This window comes from Protopterus annectens, chromosome 6.part0 (assembly GCF_019279795.1).
Source record: "Protopterus annectens isolate FY-2018-M chromosome 6.part0, PAN1.0, whole genome shotgun sequence".
Taxonomy (NCBI): domain Eukaryota; kingdom Metazoa; phylum Chordata; order Ceratodontiformes; family Protopteridae; genus Protopterus; species Protopterus annectens.
In genome coordinates, this window is record NC_056737.1 from 1,605,892,980 (window position 1) to 1,605,913,758 (window position 20,779).

Sequence of the window (20,779 nt, forward strand, 5' to 3'; positions counted from 1 at the left end):
AAGTTTGGAAAAAACACTTCTGGACCAAAGCACTAATCTAAGTTACAGCTGAACTATAACTTCTGTTGCTTACTTTTATTTTTTTATTTTAAACATTAGTTTTCACAAATGTACAGTGTTTTGTAGCTGTTTTGTAGTTAGTGTGTGTATATATATATATATATATATATATATATATATATATATATATATATATATCTCAGAAGATTGAATAGCAAAACATTGACATTAAAGGATCAAAATCACAAAAGAAAAAAAAAGAAAACAACTCATATTGGGGGGGGGGGCAAACTCAAGTGCACCCCGCACAACCCCGACTAATTTTACATACCAATTCAGAGATTACACAGCAGTGGGGTAAGGGCAAATTCCTACGCCCAACTGTTCCACTACCTCACAAACAGTAATGCTATCAGAAGTGATCATATGATCATTTGATCACTCCTTCCAGCATTACAGACATTCAGTATTATGAACATTCAACCAAATGTAATGTTCTTACATATATATATATATATATATATATATATATATATATATATATATATTAATATGTGTGTGTGTGTGTGTGTGTGTGTGTGTGTGTGTGTGCGTGTGTACAGAACAGTACCTCTCATCTTATTTGAGAGTTGGCTAGTCAGTAGTACTTGTATTTCTGCACTATTTTGTTACAACATTTTCCCCTGAACACCTTTCCCAGAGTCTTTGCCTTTTAGCTCCCCTTCCCCCGTCTTGAGTAGATCATGTAGACAGTGGTATGCTGCGTTACTCATGTTGACACATTGATATGGAATAAGGTGTTTGTATGTGTGCTAATGCATTTTCTGTGTCTTCTGCATCTCATCAGGAGAGTGAGAGATGCTGCATGTTTTTGGTAGTTACAGTGTACTTTTGTACTTTAACAAACAAATGTCTGGATGAACAAACATGACCTTAGTTAATTCACTCACACCTAGCAGTTGTGGAATGTCTCACTTCTAGCAGCCAGCTTACATCCTTACATTCTTCCATTCCTAAGCATTTTTTTGAAAATTAAAAACAAAAGCCAGGCATGCATATTTTGTCAACACTAATTGCTATTTAAAAATAACAAACAGTAATATTTTTAGTAAAAAAAATGTTCCTTACAATAGTAATATATAGAAAAACTTGGGAGGTTGACATAATGGTTAAGGTGTTTATTTTACACACGCAAAGTGCAAGATTTGATTCTCAAATGGGGTCATTGACTAGGCTTAAAATGGCCCACAAGGGCAGTTAGCCTAGTACTAACCTATAAGTACAACACAATTCCAGATTTAGATTATGTTGTAGTGTTCCACAAACAACTTTGTATATCTTGGAAAACAGCAGTTTTGCTAAGACAATCTTTACTTTCATATGACGGCAAGTTCCTTTTTGGTTGCTTGTTTTTTTTCAGATATTTAGAGAAATGTGAAAAAAGTATGTCGATGTGCATTAACAGTGTAAACAACACTCAATATATTTCAAGCTGCATGACTCAGTGCAGATGTTAGCATCAATTTTCTTCATCAGCTAGTTTAGCTCTTTGCTTCATTTTTGCAAAAGCATTTGGCATAGTTTATCAAAGAGCTATTATGTTTATAGATAATCACTCTTTGCTTAGCATGAATACCTTTTTTGAGAGTTAGTGAACTGTAGCAAGGCACAATAGCACTTTGCTGCACTTTAGCAAAGGTGTTGATACAGCAAAGAGCTGCAATGTATATATCTCTTTACTTAGTCTGAAGCCTTTTTTTTGGTCCTCAGTGCTGACAAGAGACGGTGTTTACTTACTTACTTACCTACTTATTTATTTGTTTGCTTGTTTTGTTTTGTTTTATTTTTCATCCTGGTCCTCAAGTTTGAGCAGACATTTTTTTTTTATTTTCTTCCGTTTTTTTTTATCCCCAATAACTTCAAACTGGGAAAGGGGCAATGAGGGCATTGTTCAGGGAACCAACTAACTTTGCTAAAGGGCTATAACCTGCCCTTTCACATGTCTATCACTAACTTTTAAGCTATTTGATTAAGGAAGCCATCTACAAATATTTTTATGACACCATAAGCAGCTATGGGTGTTAAGTAGAAATATATGGCAAAGGGAGGTGCAGATGTGAGTTAACTGATATATCCTATAAAAGAATGACTTTAAGCTGGGGTAATGAAGGTTGACATCTACTTTATATTGTGAATGACATTCTGGCAGCTGGCTTGCTAATACTCCCAGGAGGGACTGTACTGCTTGCTGGCATAGTAATGGATGACTTCCATTTATGAACTCATTCATTCTTTGATATCTGCTTTATCCTATCCAAAACCAATCCACAATCATGGAGGAATGGGAGTCTATCCTGACCCTCAAAAAAAAATGAAAGAAGAGAAACAGTTCTGCATGGGATGTCATTTCATTGCAAGATACTCACATGAACACATACACACTCACATATACAATGCACACATTCCTAGGTTTGACAGCTCAACTTGTCAATGCATTTGAGATGTCAGAGGAAACCAGAAACACTGGTGAACACCATTGCCAACATAGAAGATAGCCCAGCTGGAGACCAAGTCAGAGAAGCAAGCAATGTGAGGCAGCAGTGCCAGCTTGAACAAGAATCATATTACCTGCAAGAAATTCCTTTACTACATTTCATTATTTCTTCTTTAAACTGTCAATGTGGATTTCCTAAAAAATCCATAGCTTACTTAAACCCACTATTCTATGATGTTTTGTCTTGGTGACCTTAATACTGTGACATGATGCATTTCTTTGATATGAATTCACCTAATCACTGGAAGGATTAAAACTTTACTCAAATCTTATTCATTAATTTACCTGAATATATACACTTTACTCAAAGCATATTTATCCATTTGTCTTAATATTTCCTTTAAATTCTGTTAAAGCAACTTGACAATGTTAGGTTCAATGGTTTATATGCATTTGCATTTTACTTATAATGGATGGGAGTTGTTCTCACAGATAGTTATTCCAAAAAAGTCTCAAGAGCCAAAATTAATAAATCAGGCAGAAGAACATTATTGTATATATTATTCAATGCACAGTATAAACATTTTAGTTTTATGAAAAATCATTCTAACAAATAAGATATGGACTAATCAGGCACAACAAATAACAGGAAAACATTGTTAGGTACCTTTATTTATAGTCAATGTCATTGACTCTATTCAAGTGAATAAATCTTAGTCTGATTAGAAATGATAAATACATAGGAGCTGCAAAGTAATTTAGCTTTTTCATTACCAGTAGAGTAATGCATTACAGGTGTCTCATTCCATTATTCTGGGTGGTTCATTGGCAGATAACTCTTTGGTGAATGGTTCATTGGCACTCACCATGAGCTTGTTTCCTTTCTTATAATAACAGTCTGTGTGTATGTGTAAAGGAATTCACATATTGTGTGTTACACATATACATCAAACATTTGACTAAGCATTTATTTCACATTTTTTTCTTTTCTTTTTTCTTTTATTTTTCCATGTCTTCTGTCACTAACAGTGTGGGTGATATTGGCAATGTTAGCAGAAACAAGGGAAGATACACCTTTAAATCATGCAACATATATATTTTTCTACCCTATGCTCCTGTCAGGCTTCCTAAATAAAACAAAACCAGTTCCAGACATCTGTGTCTAAATCACTGCAAGTCTCCAATGTTAACATCTGATTGCCACCTGTGCTCCACAAATGGAGCACTTTTATCTACAGATCTAATAAAATAGATTTACCTGCATATGTTGACCAGCAAGCATCATCTGTCAACTGATTACTTTGCAGTTTTATATTTATATATATTTTTGTTATAAATAAACCAATATACATGTTGCATAGGAAAGTTCTCTCTCTGTATGGTATGTGTTTGTGTATATGTCTGTATTTGTCTTTCTATCTGTGTGTACTTATATAGTTTTGTCTTTCTGTCAGTGTACATTTATATAGGGTTTGTAACAACTACTTGCCCCATGCTCCTTACCTGCAGAATTGCTTAGGGTCACAGGAGTTATGAGGCAGCTGAGCTACAAGGCCATACCTGCCTTGTCAATACCCACCCTTAGGTCTTGCCTCTCTTTTCAGTGATGTTAAGCCACTCATGCAAGGGCTGAATTTATGAATACTCATCCAGTTGTCCATTTCTTTTTAAATGCAGACAGTGTATCGCACTGCTTAATTTGGAGAGGAAATTTGTTGCAGAGCAGGGGAAAGGTGCTGTGTGACAAATCTATCCCTCTTACTAGTCTTATTTATTTATTGGAGTAGATGTAGGTCTCTGGCCTTAGTGTCAGCTGGACTATTTGATTTATTGAGATGAAAGAGTTCTTGGACTACTGGATCCCTTATAGCCTTATAAGCAATGCACCAGTTGCCCCTAAGGATTCATCTGGGATCTCTCCCGTTGCTTGATATGCTTAGTAAGGTACATCTCAAAGGGGTGCTGTACTCATTGATGGGTGTAATCAGTACACAGTACAAGAGGGAGAAAACTTGTTTAGATCTGGAAGATATTCCTTTGGCTAGGAGCTATGTAAAATGATTTCCTTACTATTGTTGCAGTGTGACAGTCAAACATAAGGGAGCTGTCCATCCGTGTACCCAGGTTTTTTACAACATTTTCATTTTGAAATTGTGTGTTACTTATGTTGTTCATAGGTTTATAGGTTCATGGGAGGTTACTAGGCTAATGGCCCTAGAGCCCATACAAGCCTAGCCATATTTATCCCAAGTTGCCCCAATTGTCAGTGGTTAGGTTAGTGAAGCTGGCAGAGGTAAGGAGCTATAGTAATTGGGTTGGGAGGGTGGCCTAATGGTTAAGGTGTTTGCCTTACAAACACAAGGTGCAGGGTTTGAGTCTCACAAGGGATAATTGGCTAGGCTTACAATGGCTCGCAAGGGCAGTTAGCCTAGTACTAACCTATGAACCTATGAACCTAATACCAACCACCCCAGGAGTGAATCCATTGATCTGCGTTATGTTTGAAGGGGGTCAGGGAGGAGCTCTGTTTCACGTGAAGTGGAAGTTTGTTCCAGAAAAGTAGCAATCTCTGGTAGATGTATATATCTCTCCAGCATGACCAATTCATGTCAGAGGCTAGGTTAACATCCCTGGAGCGAGTGAACCTCCTACAGTTTGATTTACAAATGTGTAGCATTTCTATCAGGGTAGGTCAGAGACTGTCCTGTAAGCCAGACACAGGTACCCCCTTAGCAACTGTAGGAGACAGGATACAGTGACAGGGCTTTCAGTCTTTCAACATATGATTTGTTTTGTGTACTTTGTAATTTCTTGGTGAGAAACATCTGTGGTCTCTCTAATTGTTGCAGGTGTTTTGGTGATTTACATGCAAAAGGGAGCATTGTACTTTACTTAAAAGATGTGCCACATCGAAGGATACGCTTTACTACTGCGGATACATGGTTGTCAAAGTTCAAATTGTTATCAACCTGAGTATCCAGATCATGTACCACTGGGTCTACACTTAGGTGGTGCTATCTATAATGTAATTAGCAGGAAGGTCAGCTTTCCCAAAGGGAATAATAATGCATGTTTTTGCATTTAGCTTTAATCCATGGCTTTGGCACCAGTCATTTTTCTGTGTCAACCCTATCTGTAGTATATTAACATTGTTGGGGGACTCAGTGATTGCTCCCAATTTGTAATTGTCAATGACCTTGGTCAGCCACAGGCCATCCAAGTTTGCCTGGACTTCTGAGAAATAAATTCCGAACAGAAAGGGGCCCAGTGCAAAACACTGTGGTATACCATTGGTGACTGATCTTTTGCTAGAAGTGAAGTCACACACTTTGACAGTATGTGTCCTGTCTGTGAGTCAGTTGGCTATCTATCTGGCAATGCTGGGGTTAATTCTCAATTAGGAAAATGTCTCTATAACACCTGAGTGGGGGATTGTGTCAAATGCCTTAGCTAGGGCAAGAGAGGCTGTATGCATTGTCTTTCCCTCATCCAGGGCCTTGGTGACTTTCCCGAAGAAGTCAACTATGTTTAACAAGCATGATCTACCCTTAATGAATCCAAACTGGGTTGCGTCCAGAGTCTGGATATTACCTATGTAATTGCTAATAAGGTCCATAATGATTCTTTCCATGGCCTTGCATATGCGGTTAGTTAAGTTTATGGGCCTATAATTCTCAGGATCTGTTGATGGTCCCCCTTTGTGCAGGGATTACTGTTGCTGTTCTCCATACCGCCAAAACATAGCCAGTTCTCAAGCAGTGGTTAGACAGAGATCCAACTGGGTCTGCTAGGTCATGTTTTAAGTTGTTTAAAAGGAACCATGGACATTGTCTGGTCCCACTGATGCCATGTTTTTAGCCTTGGAGAACACAGAGGTGATCTGCTCTCTTGAGATAATAAGCTAAGGAATGGTGACAGGTATACTTTGGGGGATGACTGGAGGGGACATGGAAGTGAAGTTTGCTCCAAATCTGTCTGCTAGCAAGTTGGCTTTTACCTCCACTTAGATATGGATGATGCCATACACTACCAGTTCATCTCATAGCTGGGTATTCCTTTTTAGATTTCAGACATAGTTAACAAATGCCTTGTGATTATCCTTAGCTAAAGAGGCTATTTTGACTTCATAATTAGCTTTGCAGGAGTTGACAACATTTCTCATTTGTTTGTTTCAGCTAGAGAGGGATTTCTTCCTCTGCTGAGCCAGTTCCCTCTTGATCTTGGACATTAGTTTCTTTCTCTTGTTGTATAGGCTGTATATACTAGTGATCCACCAGGGTGTTATTTTTTTTTGGCAAGACCTGGTTTTAATCCAGTCAGGTGCTGACAATTCTATACAACTGTTTAAGTGGTTATACAGGGCTTTGGTGTACACCTCTGCATATGAGTCCCTGTTATTTGCATTTAAGGAGGCTTTGAAACTTCTTATACCATTGCTTAGTAGGAAGTAATTTGTCTTAGAAAAATTCTTAAGCATTTTTGAGCTTGATGGGGTATCTGGTTTTATATTTACATTGAATGAGACTGATTTATGGTCTGATCTTACCAGGGAGGACATCATATGGGGGGGTGCAATGTTGTCCCATGTTAGTGAGTACTATGTCCAGGACATTTACTAGATAACTAAGATAATATTTTCCCATGCAAGCAAAGTTTCTGTAGAAGTACAATCCCTATATGTCCCATATGTGACTGGCCATGGCCCCAGTACTAGATATGGTGTATATATCTTCAAATGTTAATTAGCTACATAGTAGTTTATTGAGCGGTACACAGAAGTACCAGAAAGTTTATTTTCAGTGCAATCCTAATGGAGGTACATGTTATCACTATATTATATTTGTTATACCTCATGACATGACATGATTTCAAGAAATCAGGTAAAATACCTGCTATAGCTGAAAAAATATGCTTACATCAGTGAAACATTGCATTTGTTGTCAAACCTTTCTGTAGAACTACATAAGTAGAATTCAAAAGGGAAATATGACTGAAATGTAACCACCTGGAATACCTATGCTGCATGAAAGAAAGGCTGCTGAAACTGCAAACTTTAAATCCAAACATTTCATTTATTCCTCACTTCCAGCAGATTAACTAAAGCATTTGAGGAAGGACCTTGTGTGGCATTCCTACATTTGCCCGGTGGAGAAACCATAAAGGCAAAATCAGTAATTAATGTCAACCCTAAAGGAATTTGCCATTTGTTCTTTAGAGTCAATCTAAATGCAATACAATGTTCAATGCAATGTCTTAAACAAGTAACTGTACAATACTAAAGTCTCATGCAAGTAAGTGTTCAGTTCAAAAAGTGTTAAAATGTGTTTCTAATTATGTGCAATATTAGTCTGTCTACCTGCATGTCTGTGATGTAATAGCATGGTGTTACATCTGTAAATGTATGTGAAAATAGTCTATATGCTGTCTGCACATTGAGTCTGGAGATACAGAATTTTGTTCAGTTTTTGCACTTGTGTGATTTCTGAATGACAATAAAAGTTTACTTTGACTTTGACTTTTTAGAAGATCACATGGTCACAGATAAAGTAAAGATGTATATGCTGCTGAGTTGAAAAACAGAGCCAAAGGGTTTGAATTTGGTGAGTTGCATGATTCTACTGTTGTTGTTGTCTTTCGGCTTTTCCCGGTTAGGGGTCGCCACAGCGGAACTCCGGTCCGCTAATGATTGGCAGTAGATTTTGATGAATGCCGAGGTGCCAGCTCAACATTCAACTTTCAACGAAGGCACGCCCATTTACGCATGTCTTTGGAATGCCCACCCAACTGCAGGGAGGACATGCAGACTCCACACAGAAGGCACTCCCCCATACTCCAGCCGAGAATCGAACGGGAGAACCTCTTGCTGTGAGGCAACAATGCTACCGCTGCACCACCGCAAATGTCTGCATGATTCTACTGTAACAGAATAATTTGGGATTAACTCATTCCCTCCAGTAGAGCTCTTTTGTTCAGCATTTAAAAATTTGAAGTTATCACCATACATTTTTAACAAATACCAATTGACAGAGGTCATATATCAATACAATTGTGTTTGCTATCATGTATGCTTCAAGATAAAATTTTTGTAACATGGTTTTGGAATTATTAATGCAAATATGAACAGGCAATATTTGACGCCTAGAGGAGCAGTAGGGTGTAACTGCAGAAACGCCTGGGGGCGTCACTCGGCTGTAGAAATGACGAAGCAAAAGGCAGGATTTAGCAGAAACAGAACTAATTTGGCTATGGTTGCATGCACAACAAGTGAAATTATTACTATGTAGATACATTAGTTAAATGAAGAAAATGATGTGTGTATAATAAAATATGAGTCAAAATAATAAAACAAAAATATAAGAAGAAAAAGGATGTACTGAGTAATAATATGAAAAAGAGAACCATGAGGAAATGTACTGCAACAAAGAAATAAACCAAACTAGAGGCCAGGTAAAACAAATTCAGGTTTGCTGTAGATACAGGTATAAACATTTCAGGACACTTTTGCTCAGATCCTAATCAAGCTTGTAGAACATGAACTAGAAAGGGCATTTTACAAAGATGTGTTAAAGCAAAAACAGTGTTTTCAAAAAGTTTAAAGTTGTTGAAAAGAAATATGGAAATTAACTTGTTATTGGTATTGCTGATGTAAAAATGCTTCATACTATGACATCTACAGCTATATCACAGACAATGAAACACATTTGAAAAGCAAATTGTTGGAAAAAAATACTAAAAATTAATGGACAGACTATGTAATTTAAATTGTATCCTGGTGCAGAGAGTGCAATATCTTGTCAAAAAAACACTGGTTTAAAACTTTGACCTAGGAATTTAGAAATGCTGTGCCTGAGATCATGTCCATGCCAAAACTGTTTACACTGCATGCACAATGAGCCCTGATACTTATTACCTATGCATGTGGACAGACCACTGTGTGCACTGACTAGGTGCTTGTCATGGTCTCAAAACAGTCCCATGGCCAGATCTTGATAGACTACCTTGTGGACAGATTAAAATACAAACAGTTGCAATAAACACTGAATGTGCAAGAGTATCTATGGTAGTCATCCCAAGTCCACAAGCACAGACAAAAACTACATTGCTGAAATATTGCTGTAACTTAAAGCAATATATATGCAGAGAAATTTACTATCAAGGGGAAAATGTCAAAGATGGCTAAGGATGGAGTGAAGAAGTGTTTTTAGAGCAACAGAAACTACAGAAATTGGCATAAGATTGTTAACAGAGGTACTGACAAATCAGGGATGCAAAACACAACAGAGAAGGAGGGATACACCAGTCCTGACAATATCAGGGTTTGACCAGTGTACATGTACTATAATGCAAATGTTAATAAAAAGGAAAATATTCAACCCCTAAGGGTTATGACACATCAACTCTGTCTACTTACATTATAATCTCAGTTCCTTAACACGGTGAGCTAGATTAGGAGTACAGGGAAGGTGTCGGAAAAGTACATTTCAAGGAAATGTTACACATTTGCAGACTGTTGATAGGAAGAGAAAGACATGCCTTTGTTCAATGATATTCTCCCAAGCTGTGAATTATCAAGATAAGCCACAGAAGCACTCATGTTAAAGCTGTTGGGAAAATACATATCAGGTGAATGTTACGCATTTTCAGATTAATAGCAAGAAAGAAAAGGTAAGCCTCAAGCTATTCAAACCCATGACTCTGTTAGTGATATTCTCTTTACCAGTTCATTAACAAGGGGAGCTACAGAAGCACTCATACTGAAGGTGTCAGAAAAACACAGTTCAGGAGAATATATACATTTGCAGACTGATAGCAGAAAAAAACTGGCCTTGAAGGATTTAAACCCATGCCCTTATTAGTGATATGCTCTACACTAATTCATTAGCAAAGAGAGATATGGCAGGAGTCATAAGTCTCAGAAAGAATCATTTCAGGGGAATGTTCCACATTTGCAGACTGAAAGCTAAAAAATATACACAAAACATACAATGCAAATGGTATTAGAACTCTCCACTAAGTGCACTGGCATTGTACAAATCACAATTCAACTTGAAATTTCCATGTTTATAAATTCTATATCTTTTGTCACACATTACACATTTAGTATGGTTTTATTGATTAAATATGCACTCCTTTCTTATATGTACAATTTAGATATACATATTATGTGCAATACTGTCAGTTTTATATATTACACTCTAGTTCATGTCCATGTTTATTTTAAACCAGACCTTTCACTTTAAAAGACAATAGTTTCTATTATTTTAATTAGAATATTGTATAATTGATTGATTACATTATTATTTAATTAACTAATTATGTAGTATCTGTATTTAAGGGATGATGTTTTTTCTAAAATTTGTACTCTGATGATGCCCTAGGACGAGAGGGTGAAAGCGCTTAGTTCTATGGTGAAGTTTTCGTTGTTCTTGTGTTGGTCTTGTGGTCCTGTGGTGAAATAAAGACTTTTATTTTAACATCCAATGATTCAAGGTTACTGGAATTTTTTGGTTACCAGTTTCTATTTCGTGGTTTGTTATCTACATTCGTTTCAGTGGCCTGTTTGATCTTGGATTGTCGTATTCGTATGGACCAACAAGATTTATAAGACGTTTTGTTGAATATTTATGAACACTGTGAAACTGCTGAATTATTGACAACATCATCAGTTTCAACTAATTCGAGGTAATTGCAAGTGAATTCTCTGTTTGCTACACTGTGTATGCTGCGTTTCATTCAAGAGCTATAATACGTAATTTTTGAGACACAGCGACAGTTGATTCTACTGCAATCCTAGTGTTGTTTATTGATATTTGACATACAACGTGTGTGTCTGTACATTTATAGAAAAACATCATCCTATAATAATATAGCTTCTTCGGATTAATTGACTGTTGACATTCAATTTTTTACGAACATTTATATTGTGAACTACATCCAAACATATTGAGTAAAAGTAGCAACCGTTTAAACGGTAATTTCTTGGTCTTCCACCTGGTCAATCATCTTTAAAAAGCTGTGTGTGTTAATTAAAGGAACTACTACCTGTGCGTATACACAGTTTTTTTTCTGTTCAGCTGACATTGTTAAGAAACTTGTACTTAGCTACGAAGTTTATACTAGCGTCAGCTAGCTTTCTTGGCAGATTTGTTGCACAATGCTGTATGTTTTACGGACAATAACGAGCTGTGGTGTGTTATTGTAACGAATTTTTTACCTCCTCTTTATTCAAGAAACCCGTACTCAGTTACGGAGTTTACACCAGCGTCAGCTTACTTTCTTGGCAGACCTGTTGCACAGTGCTGTTTTTGTATTATGGACTTTTACTTTTTTTTTTTTTTTTTTTTTTTTGTCAGCTGGTTGTTTTCTATAATTACAGCCCTTAGTTACCGAAAACCAGATCAACATCAATCAGTCTTTTGGTTTGGTTCAGCTGATTGTCGGTCATTTCAGCATTCAGTTGCTGAATACTTAATCAGCATCAGGCAGTTTTTTTTGGCTGAAACTTTGCTTTGTGCTGTAGTTTTTACGGACAATCAACACTCACTATTGGGGTTGCAGGAGCATCTTGACATCACCAACAAGCTTATCAAAGCATTACATGATCAACAACAAAATGCAGGGACTGAAGGTGATCTGTTTATCACTGAATCACAGGAACAACTTCTCACCCTGCATTCAACGCCCAATACCAGTTTACATGGGCGTGTTGCAAGACAACGTTCAAAAAGTCCTCTTAAGCATGTGGTGGTGCAAGACAGAGGGTGTGTAGCTGAAGCACCTTCGAACACTGTCTCCAACACTGACAATAGGACTTACATGATTTTCTTTCTGCTCCTTCATTAAACAGAGATGGTCCAGTAGTAACAAGAGATTTGGGTATTTTCTGAGTTTGAAAAACATTAAACAGGTCCCAAAGGGACTACGTATATTTAAATTGCCTAATGGTTTTTTGGAGGGTACACCATTTTTTACTGAATTGATACAATTGTTTGATAAAACTGGGTTGGAACTTTTGAAACTTATTATTATAATACAGATAAGTTACAAGTTTTAAAGGAAAGGTTATGTGGTTTAGATAATGACATTAAGATGGAATTCAGAATGGAAAACATTTTTAAAGATATGGACAGATATATTAATAAAGGCCTGGAAATCAAAAATATCAAGATTGAGAGAGATAGTCATGATTACAGAAATAATAGAGCTTGTGCACTTTAGAGAGTACAAAAACATGAAGCGTTAGTCAGAACCATGTTAATTTCAGTGATGAAAGAGTTAGAAATCGGTTTAATTCCACTGATAATTAACAATGGTAATATTAATCATAATGATGAGTGTTTAGAGTCAGACAGATGGTGACATTAACTGAACTTAATCATAACATTGATCATGAAATTGTTGATACAGTTAATAATTCACCCTCTGAAGCTATAATTCAAGCACAACAATTGATTAATATTGAAAATTCTAATACTACGAGTTCATGTCAACATGAGGCAGTAACTCAGAATTTGTTGGGTTTTAATTTATACAACTATACTAAAAAGAATTTTGACAATAAGTATTTGGACTTGTTTTTGTCCCTAATTTTAAGTTAGATATTGGTAAAGTTTTAATTAATTTAAAAACATATACTAGGCTTTTAAACTTAAAAATATTTTTTCAAGACTCAAATGTTTTGTCTCAGGATTAATTACTTGATACAAGTTTTTGAAAAACTTTGTGAGATACACATTAGAAGAACGTTAAATGAGAAGAATGTTTTTAAGCATAATTTAACGTCAGCTGAAAAATTTTGTTTACAGGAATTAACAAGTTCTGATAAATTCAGAATCATGAAACCTGATAAAGGTGGGGGGGTTGTTATTATATTAAATGTTGACTATGAGAACAGGATGCTCACACTTTTAGATGATGAGTACAGTAACATTGAATGGTTAATATATGAATACCTAATGGATGGTAGATTTGATACAATGGTTTATCAGAATTCCCAAAATTCACAAACACACTGATAACCCACCATTTAGACCAATAGTCTTGGCAATAGTTTCAAAGACCGAAGCTTTTAAGGCTTACATTGTAAAAGATTCATGGCATTGTCTTGACTCTGTAAGACAATTTATTAACAATGTTGATGTTAACTTCGACTTTGTGATGGCTACTGTGGATGTAATCAATCTTTTCACTGTGATTCCACATCAGGAAGGCATTGAGTTGTTTGAAACATGCCTTAATACCCATAAACAAAATAACAGTACTGAGAATCGATTGATATCTGAGATGTTAGAATTAGTCTTGGAAAATAATTTTATTTATTTTAACAGTAGTTATTTTAGACAACATCTAGTTCTGGCAGCATGGGAATCTGAATATGTATTCACTAGTAGTTATTGGAGTAAGATCTTATTATATTTACGTTGCTTGGACGATATTTTGCAGTTTAATGAATTTATTATATATTTAGGACAAACAACAGATTTTTTAAAATTCGCGAGTCATATTTCTAATAACACAATTAACTTTTTGGATATTACAATTACCTTGAAAGACAATATATTTGAATCCAATATTTATAGGAAGAAGACATACTGTCCATCAGAAAAGAAATTTGGTAAAAGGATTTATATAAACCTATTTTAAGATATGGATTAAATTCAAAAGAAGTTTCTAAATTGAAAAAATCAGATCAAATTGTCAAAGCGGTATATGACTCATGGAATATCGTCGTAGAATCTAATAAAGAATTAGTGAGACAAACCCAAGGTTACGTTCAGTAAAGGACAAAGTCTTAAAAGTATATTTGAAAATTGTATGAACTATGAATTGTTTATGAAATCTAAGATGAATAAATGTGGTGCATGCCGCACATGTAGATTCATTAATAATGGACCATACCTCTCAATTACTAACTATGAGAAGACCATTAGATGTCCAGGAGTATGTGACTGTAATACAGTTATGGTAGTATACATAGCTACTTGCACAGCATGCCAAGCGTCTCTGTAGGAAAAAACTAACAGAAAATTAAAAACAAGAATTATAGAGCATGTGAGTGATACTAGAAATCAAGTACAACAAGGTGGTGACATTAAAAGCCTATTAGAAGCCAAAGAATGCCTTTGGCAACTTAGATTAAATGCAAGTAAAGATCCAGGAATCAACGATCAAATTTCTATTGCTAGTATACTAAAGCTTAAATCACAGTTCATTTAGCAATTTTCAAACCAAATTTATTCAAATTTAATCAAATTTATTAAAACTAACCATATTTAATCAAAGTTTATACATAATTATATATATATTTTTTAAAATTTTTTAATATATTTTCTTTAGTATATTTTACAATTATTACAAGCTCTTATATAAATTGATCATTACTCGTAGTGTAAGTATATGTTTCATAAATTATATTGAACAAGTTCTTATGATATTACATGTCAATATTTATTTGGTTTTAACATCAATTGTTCTATGGTAAATTATTTAAGTTATTAAATATTTATTAATATATAAAAAAAATTTTTAATAAAAAATAAAAAAAATTTCAATATATTTTTAATATATTAATCAATTGACTGTTAACATTTATTGCAACTGATTATCATTATAGAATATTTAATATAATATTAGAAATTCTTTATATGTTGTTTAATTCTTACAATTTTTACATTTATTTACAATTATTTATTTATTAATAACATAGTAGTTTTATATAAAAAAATGCTTATAGTATTTAAATAACATAATAATTTTAATTCTATTTTAACAATATTTTAATAACATCCGAATAATTTTCAATTCAACTTGAAATTTTCATGTTTATAAATTCTATATCTTTTGTCATACATTACACATTGAGTATGGTTTTATTAATTAAATATACACTCCTTTCTTATATGTACAATTTAGATATACATATTATGTGCAATACTGTCAGTTTTATATATTACACTCTAGTTCATGTCCATGTGTATTTTAAACCAGACCTGTCACTTTAAAAGACAATAGTTTCTATTATTTTAATTAGAATATTGTATAATTGATTGATGACATTATTATTTAATTAACTAATTATGTAGTATCTGTATTTAAGGGATGATGTTTTTTCTAAAAATTTGTACTCTGATGATGCCCTAGGACGAGAGGGTGAAAGTGCTTAGTTCCATGGTGAAGTTTTCGTTGTTCTTGTGTTGGTCTTGTGGTCCTGTGGTGAAATAAAGACTTTTATTTTAACATCCAATGATTCAAGGTTACTTTTGTTATTGTACAAATCACTTTATAAGCAAACAGAGCCATGGAAGTAGTTAAATTTACAACACAAGCTTTGCCCTATTTCATATTTCCCTTCTGCCACACAGTAGTGCTCAGCCCATTTGTTTGACCTATGGTAGCCAATGCCACTTTGCATAGGCCATGGCATCAGTTAGACTTCAGTATTACTATTCAACAAGCAACTGCACCTCTCATCAGTTGTACATGGGCATTGATGGTACTCTGCATAACCCTTCACATACAGTACAATCTCAAAAAGATATGTTTATTTAACATTTGTTTACTGGGAAAGTTCGACTGGGACAGAACCCATTTTCAGCAGAGGCTCAGGGAGAACTGCTCCAGATGAATGTCTTTGGAATGTGGGAGGAAACTGGAGCACCAAGAGGAAACCCGCAAAAATGCATGTAGGACATGCAGACTCCATACAGAAGGCACCTCAGATGAGAATCGAATCGGACAACCTCTTGCTGTGAGACAAAAACATTAACCACTGCACCACTGTACCACTGCACCACCCAAGTGACTTAAAAGCACTTTTGGGGGTGTGTGGTGTGTTTATCCATATTTTGAAAAGATTAGTGCTTGGAAATGGGGGGATAGGGTGGTAGGGTTGACTTAATAGTTAAGATCTTTACATCACAGATGCAAGGTACTAGGTTTGATTTTGATCTCTGGTTACTAGCTAGTTTTGTAATAGTCCATAGACTGATAGCCTAGTATTTACTTATGAATCTGGAAGATAGAGATAAAAAGGAGGTGCAGGCAGCAGATAGACTAGAAGGTGATCAAATAAGGAATGAGCAGGATGGAGGAGGGATAAGAGCAAATCTCTTAACTTCTTAGCTCAGGGTTTCTAGAATATTCTAAAAATAATTGGTGTTAGAAAGGCCCAAAATCAGGGCCATGTTTTACCTATTGCTGATGTTAATGTGGTGACTGGTAGAATAACAAGCTTTGCATTATCATATATTCTCTGCAAGATATGAAGTTGGAAACTCAAAAGGGTGCAATTATTTAATGACTTTAATCCGCAATGTTTTGACAGAAAAGTACACAGTTTATGATGAGCACACCAAAAATATGAGACAGTAATGTAGTTGAAAGGTTTGGGTGGGAATCATTCTTTCCTGTAGTACAGGTGTCACCCTTTTTTTTTGAGAAGGAAAAGTTGGGGGAGCAAGAGCTAGGCAAGAAGGGTAGATTACATAGCAGGGAATGAAAATATGACTCACAGGGTGTGGGGTAACTCAATATGGGAGGAAGACCTCAATGCTGAAGGAAACATCAGGTAAGCAGAGAGAAAACAATGGTGATGGGAAGTTTGTACAATAAACAGGGGTGGGTGGGCACTGACACAAAAGAGAGATAAACATCAGTTGGGGTATAGGATTGGGTGTTCACTGATGCATTCTTTGCCAGCTTAGACCCAGTGACAGATTACTCATTATCCTATGTACTGTTACCACTGGGTCCTAGCTCAGAAGATAGAATCTCTGCCGGGCCGGGACACAACTCAACTAGCCACTTGAGTGTGATCTTCATTCGGTCTATGTGAGCATCCCTCCTACTGTCTTTTAACTCCCCACAAGCTCTACCAGATCTTGAAGAGTGACAAAGGTGTCACCTCCACTTGCACTACTACTGATGGATACCACTGTATCACCCTCCAGTGCAGGGCTACCTGATGCAGGTAAGTCAGATAGGGCAGGAGGTGCAGGGGAAACTGTGGCAAGCTGCGTCCCAGATGTGCTGGGTACTTCTTCTGGTAGCTGTGGTAGTGGCGTTGCTGCCAGCTATAGGGGATGATAAGCCTTGCTGGCATTATGGTTGCAGATTGCTGTGCTGCAGCATATAATAGTATAAGAAATGGAAGGAAACAAAATACATAAATAAATAAATGTAAGAAAAAGAATAGTGACAAAGAGGGTCAGGAGGAGAAATACAAACACAGTGAAAACTGCATTCTTAACTCTGTTGGTATTGATACAGTTAAGCAGAATATACTTTTAATGGTAGTACTTAAAACAGGAACTTCATCACCTTCTTTGTCTGTATATAAGATTTGTGGGGGGGTGCAAAAAGCCATCCTCACATGCAGTCAGATGGATAGAATACTCACAGTAGGAGTTATTTAACAAGACCCTAATTGTGTGCTTTTGGTTAGAGACACAATTTGATTTTTAACAATACTGTACATATACAAAATAAACATGTTGACTACACAATAATGTTTCAATCACAGGTGATAGACAAAGGAGTACTTCTATTGTATATTGTGAAATGCCCAGCAAACTACTATTTATGGCACCATGTAGTAGTGCAATGATGCTACTGGGAATTAAAAAAATATATATGTTTTCCATGGCAACAGAACTTTAAAGGGGTGGGAGGCAGATTGAATCCAGAAATGTCATCACAATGTCAGAAAAAAATTAACATGAAGATCCACATGTCCTCCTATACAGGGGTAGGCATGCAGAAATGCACTTCTAACATTGCACAGTCATAGTACTACCTTTGAACTACCCCAGTATTGACACATATGGTACTCCTGTATAAATGTTATACATAATTATTTTTAATGCCAAATACTGTTACTATGAAAACAGAGACATTTTTATGACAGCATTCGTACTCACCAAAGCATTCTCTTAAGAGCTTCAGACTGCCCTTGTACATCTACCTATTCCTTTCGACCTCTTCAGGGGCTATAGACATAAAAAGTCAAAATGTAAAATTTGTTGATGGCATGCAGTGGCAGGTTTCTTGATTAGGTAAAATAAGTCATACTTACAGTACTGAGGTGGTGACTATGCCTTAATTTCATCTTCCCATCAGCAAAGGAGGCCACCTTATGTCACCGTAATGGTGATGGCACTGTTCCTCCATGTTTGAAATGTCAATAGCACAGGTTACAGTCTTGTTCAATGTATTCCAGATATCAGCCTTATACTGTGTACCAATATAGCACTATGCAGGAGCCTATAGCTGTACTTATGGCATATAAAAATCTTGGACTCCTCCTCACACCACCTCTGTCTTCTAAAAGGAGCACTACCCTTCCTTCTGCAGTCATGATGTCTCACCTTGAAGAATCTCAGGTATAAATGGTAGAGAACTGGTGCCCAAAATAGTTCTCACATATCCCCATCCTCTGCACAATGACAGATATTAACAGGCATCTCATCTGTGGGATGAATAGATGGTAAACTAAGAAAATGTAGGTATCACATTATTATGGTTCCAATGGAACTTTAAGGTATGAAACATTGCAACTCTCCCTCTCTCTCATTGTATGCTGTTAAGAAGACTTACTCTACAGTGACTCTATCTTTAGATGGTTAAAAATAACATGACAATTCTCTTATCCCCATAACCATGGGCTGCCATGCATGCATGGAGCTGCAGTGAGACTCAGCATGTGCATTTTTACTAGATGTTTATGAGGTGTGCTTCTCACACTAATTAAGAAATTCAGATGCGGTAATGAGCCAAGCCTTAATAATCACACCAAGCGGGGTGAATCTGCACAATATAAGTGCAATGAGAAACACAGAACAGCTCTGAAAGGGGTCTGAATCCTGCAACCTGCATTAGAATAAAGTTTTCCTTCTAAGTTATGATATCTGTTTTTTTTAAGATAAGTACTGCTTCTTACATATTCATTCTGTTGTAGAATGTTAGCTTTGACTGCCCTTATACCTGTGACGGATGTCAATGTTTCAGTAATTTTAAGTTGACCAAAACTGTCTTAAGGGCTGCATTTCAAGTCTACAGCAATTAGTAGAGTGCAAGGCTGTTAGGGTAGATGAGATGTACCCCCATGGGCTCATCTACTAAGTAATGTTCATTATTATTCTACCATTGTTTGCCCTACACATATGTCAGTAGCCACAACCTTTGTAACAGTGGTATTTCAAGGGGACGTGATGCTGTTCAGTTGCACTTCTGCAGTTGTTTTGTGGGGAACCTGTGCTCAGTGCACATACTATAACTGGCATTTACTTAAAGATTGTGGATCCAGACATGTAGCAGTGAGGCATAAATTAAGCATAATATATCACCTAGTACATTAAGGGTATTGCATGGACTTGTAAGGACAAGGCTGTTAATTCCCCTGCTTTTCATACCAGCAGAGAACTGCCTGAGAGCACTGGCAGTGGCTCAACAGGTCATATTGTTGCCTTTGGTGCTGGAACCTTAGAAGGCTGTGGGTTTTATTCCTCCATCCAAGCAACTGGATTAATTTTCAAATTGCTTATACTGCAGTGGAGCATGAGGGGATGCTGCACTCCTGAGTGTGCTATCTTTTGGATGAGATGTTAAACTGAGGTCCCATCTGCTTGAGTTGATGGCTGCTAAGGTGGGTGTAAAAGATTCAACAGCACCTATGGAAAAAGATTACGGGAAGTTCCCCAGTTTCCTGGCCAAATTTCCACTAGTAGTATAAATACCACCACCACCACCACCTTGGATCTCCATTGAAAAGAGACTACTATCCTAGTGGGACCAACATGGTCAGCAAAGGATAAATGAATAAATAAACAACAGAGCCCTCAGAAAAGTGGTACATCCGGACACCCATGAAAACCCACTCTCAAGCCCACCTTTACAGATGTAAAAAATGAGGTGATACTACATGATCAATGTTTTTGTTGTCTGTGCTACCAACAAGCCCTTTTGTGACCATGCCTAGGTGGAAATGGTCAGAAATGTAAACTTAGTGGGTAGTCAGGGCTGCAGCTGCAACTATGACATGCTCCATTACAGGACCACAGATGTGATTTGTGCTGCCACCATCCAAGGAGAGGTCATAGCACAGGAAAAGAGGGAAACTGGAGGTGGGCCATCAAAGAAGCCTCCTCTTACATATACAGAGGAGTTTCTGGACTCCTGTAAAAGAAGTATAACCTCTATAAAGTCCCACAGTCTGGTACTAGATGTTGGAGCAGAGCTGGACGAGCCCCAGAGAACTTCAGCTGCAGATCCCACAGGTATGTAGCCCTA